Source organism: Fukomys damarensis, unplaced genomic scaffold (assembly GCF_012274545.1).
Source record: "Fukomys damarensis isolate Sample0158 unplaced genomic scaffold, DMR_v1.0_HiC HiC_scaffold_1, whole genome shotgun sequence".
NCBI classification, from domain to species: Eukaryota; Metazoa; Chordata; class Mammalia; order Rodentia; family Bathyergidae; genus Fukomys; species Fukomys damarensis.
Genome location: NW_022900913.1, coordinates 63,904,615 through 63,910,614, shown reverse-complemented (window position 1 = coordinate 63,910,614; position 6,000 = coordinate 63,904,615).

The following is a 6,000-nucleotide window of genomic DNA, read 5'->3' as shown; positions in this document are numbered from 1 at the left end:
TATATATATATATTCAAAAGAAAAGAAGTCAGTATATCAAAGAAACATCTGTTCTATGTTTAGTGCAACATTACTGATAATAGTAAAGTTTTGGAATCAATCTACATGCTCATTAATGTCTGAATAAATATCTTACATTTCCACATCATCATTCAGCCTTAGAAAATAAGAAAATTCCACTATTTGCAATTGCAATAACATACAGGGACCTAGAGATTATTATATTAAATGAAATAACCAGGTACAGAAAGACAATACTCCATGATCTCACTTACATGTAGACAATAAAATGCTGTGTTCAGAGAAGTACAGAGGAGTGTATAGTGGTGGTTATAAAGGGCAAAGGGTATATAGTTGGGAAGGAGTTAGTCAAAGTATACAATTTCAGGAAGACAGTAGGATATCCAATAAAGAGATTTAATATAGAACATAGTGACTATAGTTAAAATAATGCAGTGTATTTGTAAAAGTCACCAAGAGAATATATTTACACTATTTTCAGTATAAAACATGGTAAGTTGTAAAGCAATGCCTGTGTCAAATGGCTTGATCTAGCCACCCCACAATATATACATATTTTACACATTATGTAGTACATGATAAATATGTATAATTTATCAATTAAAATTTTCAAAAAATTTCCTAAGTTTAAATGCAGTTGTTTCAAAACTTCTGTCTCTGAAATCAGACTGTTAAATTTGCATCCAAACTCCACTTCGTCCTTAACCATGAGAGCTACACCTCTGTTTTCTGGGGTTTTGTTATAAAATTCCATTAGTGAAAGTAATAATAGCATGTTGCACGTAACATAATGAGGATTAAGTGAACTAATTATAAAGTATTTAATAGAATGTCACAGAGTTAGCTTTCTATAAATGTTATTTATGGTAATCTTAGAAATTATAAATGAAACTTGTAAATACAGGGCTTATCTACTATACTCGGGACATTAACATACTGGTGACAGAAGTAAATTTTGCAAAAGTGATTATGTGTTTATATTGGTCTCATATGTATCTTATTAATCTTTGTGTTCCTGTTACTTCTCTGTTTCCTAGAATTGCACACAGTAGGTAATATCCCTGACGATCGGAGAGCTCAGTGGCTTAATAAATGAATAAGAACATTATATGAACAGCTGGTTGATATTAAAATGAAATGGGTAAAATCTAATTGTTTCAAAAAGATTGTCTTTTTCATCAATTTCTAAAAAATGAACCACTCTTCTTTTTAAACGTACATTAAACTAAAATAGAATAAAATTAGTTAACTTGATAGTTCTGGATAGCGGTGCTATAAAGTCCAATGTGTCAAAAAAATTGTCCTAGAAAGTTGAAGGGGCAGCAATTGAAATCCTTCCATCTTATTCTTCCTCTCTATATCCAACAGCTGACTTGTGCCATAAGAAGGTAGGCTCTGAACCATGGTAGTTTATAGGGTAAGGCTAAAGAGGAAAGGAATGTGACGTAAAGTAAAAATGTTGCATATTTAGCTCCATTCACAGAAGGGACTCACCCTTTTCCGGTTTATACTCCTCACAACCATGAATCAGGGCACATCCCTACACCTCCCAAGGAACCAATGGCTCTCATTTGGGAAGCCAGAGCTATTTACAGGACATTTCTGACAGTGTTCATGGGGAAAAAGTTTCTGCTTTGAAAACCCAATGCTGGTAGAGGGTGAATTTGGGACCTCTAGAGCCACCCTGGCTGGGTTCACGGAGGAAGCCCATATGTCTTAGGGAAGAAGCACAGCAGCCTCCTGAATGAAACAGACAGACTCAAGCCAATGGAAGTCAGGGAAGGGGAACCTTTGATAACTTTACTTGAAACCATGAAGTTGTGTTTCAAATTAATTATCAAATCAATTACAACTTCCTCCAGGATCTTCTTAACTTTATTTTCCTTTTCTTTTTTAAGATATAAATTTTATTTTACCCCATTGCCCCCCTCAAGCCCCTTCCCGTCCCATTGTATAAAAGCTCTGTTTCCATTTACTCCTTCCATTTTCATGTCCCTTTTTATTTTCATGCACATTTATGTTGTCTTCTGTCAATTTACTTAATTAAATAATTAATTTGGTACTGGGGATTGAACTCAGGACCTTGCGCTTGTGAGGCAGGTGGTGGGACCACTAAGCAAAATATCAGGCCCACAATTTTCTATATAGTACCTTGATTAATTTAGCTGGGGGAGAACACTGGATAACTTTGTGTAAGAAAATAGGTAGTTAATTGACGGCAAAGAGGTGAGGATGCAGAGTACGTGAACTTAGGTGCTGGTACTGAGATAGAGATGGGCATAGGAGTCAATAGATAGAAGTCTCAGATGAAGGAGGAGAAGGAGAAGCAGAAAGAGGAGAAGGAAGGAGAAAGAGAAGGAAAAAATAAAACCCCAAAAGCAGAACCAAGCATGGTGATGCACAACTGTAATCACAGTGCCCAGGAGGTGGAGGCCAGCAGATTGCTGTGAGTTCAAGGCCAGTCAGGGCTACATAGTGAGGCTGTCTGAAAAACTCCACAAACGCATGCATGCACACGCACACACACACACACACACACACACACACACAGCCTCTGTATTCCCAATGAATTAGGTAGCAAGTTAATCAGCTGATAAGAAGAATAGGGGAGGAGGTATTGATAGTGATTGTGTAAGGGGAAAATAGAAAATATTCACCTGAGAAAGAAAAAGAGAACCAATAGGCTAAGTAGAGTACAGTTACTTGGCATTATTATAGGCTCATTTGAGATTCATAGTCACGCATTTAAAAAACACACTGTCAGGTTTGTGTTTTGTTCCAGCTACATGCTGTTTTGAACACAAGCACAGAGTAAAAAGAATTGGAATTAGGCAAGTTTATAATTTTATCAGGTAAGTGCCACCACTGAGAGAGGGGGAAAGAGGTGTGTGTATACAATGAGGTAATCATAAATAACAATGCAAACTAGAAGAGTAAGGTGAATTGGATGAGACTCAGTTAATTTTGCAGAATTAATAAATGGAGGGAGGGGTCACTAGCATGTCACTGATGATAGTGAATCAGCATAGTAGAATAAATTGGAAAAAGAGAAGATAGTACCTTGTAAGAATACTCAATAAGACACACTCAGAGTACAGCATAGATTCTAAAATGTGTGACCATGGCAATGACTGGCTGAGGGGTGATGAGACATTTTTAGTGCAGAAAAGGACATTGAACAAAAGGCTGATGAAGATACTGAACATATCACTTTTTTGTATATTGAAATTTCAAAGAGGTAAGGCTATATTATTGGCCAAGAATGAAAATAAGAGAGAATCTAAAATCACTTATATGCGACAGACAAATGGGCATTATGAAAGTGAATAACAAACACTGCTAGGGCTGGTGATTTAGCTCAGTGGTTTTTCTGCCTGCCTAGTGAACACAAGTTCCCAAGTTCAATCCCCGGTACAAAACAAAATAAAACAAAAGAAAGCAACACTGCCAAAGGAACTCAAAGATATGGAACCATCTGAGAGCAACGTTCCATTAGAGAAGCATTGACTTATGGGAAAGATGGAAGAACAATTCCTTAATAACATCATACACTTTCGTGTCTCTGAGGATCCTTGATGTAGATTGGTTAACAACAATAAAAAACTCTGCAAAATGATAAATATTTTAGTATATATTTATATTTTTAACCTTATTACAACACTAAGTAATTTGTACATGTTATTGAAATATGGCATGGTATGCCATTAATATGTGTAGTTTTATGTATCATTTTGTACTGGGGAACCAACTTGTGCTTGTGAGGCAGGTGACGGAACCACTGAGCTAAATCCCTGGCTCTTTCTATACAATTTTAAAATAAAAATTCAAAAGAAATTTTGGAAAATTTGTTTAATTGTGTCTAAGTGGACTGAACACATAGCAGTATATAATTTTTGCCTTGCTTTTAGGGTTCTCTAAAATGTCCTCCCAAAGTGGCCTGTGTTTGGAATGTGAGTGGATCATGGGGAGCTATGATCATCAGTGGATGAAATCCACTGATGAGTTCATATTGAGATGTACTATTAAGAGGTGGGGCCTGGGTGGAGGTGGATCTCTGCAGACGTGATCTTGAAGGGCGTATTATTGGGCCTGGCTCCTCCCTTCTCTCTCCACGTCTTGATCACCATGATGTCCTCCTCTGCTTGTCCCCCTTACCATGCTGTTTTTGCCTTCGAGCTAGCCATCTTTGCACTGAACCCTCTTGAAGCCAGGAGCCAAACAAACTTCTTCTGTAAGTTGGTATCATACAGTATTTTGTCTTAGAGATGGGAAAGTAGCTGATATGTGATTTATAGGGAACCCCATGTGATTTGTAGGGAACTGGAAATATTATATCAGTTTTACAGACTGAATTGCTCTCTATACCGATGACTAATGATGAATATGAAGATAGCCAATATTTGTCCCTTAGAATTTCTGACTACTTTTCACCTTAATTTAGGACAATGCCACAGGACACTTCTGAAGCCTAATCTAACTTATTAGTAGTTGGTGCAGTTGGTAGTTAGGGATGTGAAATAGCTGGTTTAACTAATTTAAATGATAAAATTTATAGCATAAATATATAATAGCCACAAGGCATATGTGTATTCAGCTGAAAGTCCACTGTTCTAACCGAATTTAATATTATGTATGAACTCTCATTTTATTAGGCAATGAAAGCTTTATTTTCAGGTATATGAAGTTGGATTCAGTAGTTTTATTTTAACTATCAATTTAATACTAGTTTTTCTTTTATTGCCCAGTTCTAAGGGACCATGTCTGTGTTAGATCTTCCTTCTCCTCTGGATTTTCTGACATCCATATGGACTTTGCATGCTACTACCAAAAGATGTTAGAAGAGAATAGGCCAGGTATGGATTCTCGTATTGGTTGCAATTTACTGTTATGGCTACAGGAAGAAGTTGCTGAGAGGTGATGAAAGATAGCATTAACAGAGGAGGGCATTTTAGGGTGCTGGAAGACTAGAATATTAGAAGAATTATGTGCATGTAATCAAGTTAGAAAATCATTAATATAGGTATATCATTACAAAAAATTAGCATAGACAAAATATGTAGGTAGCTTGCCCATCTGGGAATCCTGTCACTTTCTGGCTCAAAAGAGGTTTGAGACTCTTTCTTGCTCCTCAAAGAGATGTATTTGATGCCCTCTGGTCAGTGGGCATCCTTTCTTCCCTTGAGGACCATTCAGGAAGTTGTCACGGCACTTCGTATGTTCTGAGAAAGCCTCTAGTTCATTTTGGCCGTCTGGAATAGAATTAGAAGTGGCAGAAGAAAAAAAAAGAGATTGTAATAGAAGCTAATATTCAATAGAGACTGAATCTAGGACAGAATATTCCAAGACAGAATATTCTCCAATTTTGGTATTTTGATTGATTTTTTTTTTAATTTTAAGTGGATGGCAAATCCATTTTAAACACTGTCTTTTATTTGGATGTTAAATTAGGGTGAGAGCTTTTAAGAACTCTCAGGCACACTAAGAGATTTGATGTTATATAATCTTGTTTGAGATAAGTTTAAACATGAATAAAGAGAACTCTGGAAGTTCTGGTTCATCTAGACAACATAGGCTACACACCCGCACACAGGCACACACCCACACAGAGGCACACACACACACACACACGTACACCTATATGTGAATGTGTATATCCATCTCCCTAGAGCATGCAGGACATAAAGTCCCAGTAGAACATGAGGACTGATTCTCCCCAATTTCCTGCCCTCCCTCAGTCACATGTTCTTTTCCATGAATGACGGTGAATTACAGATTCGTTGAATGAACATATACAAGCATTTTGATAAAAACTGTCATTGGATCTCCAAACTTTTCATCAATTTGACTTGTATGAGAATTTCACTTGCACAAATTGTGTGCAAGCAAGTAGTGAGAAAAAACATGGATACTAAGATAAGGATAGAACTACTTGTCTCTTAGGGATAGAACTTTGTCTCTTATTTCGTTAAAGGAATGATA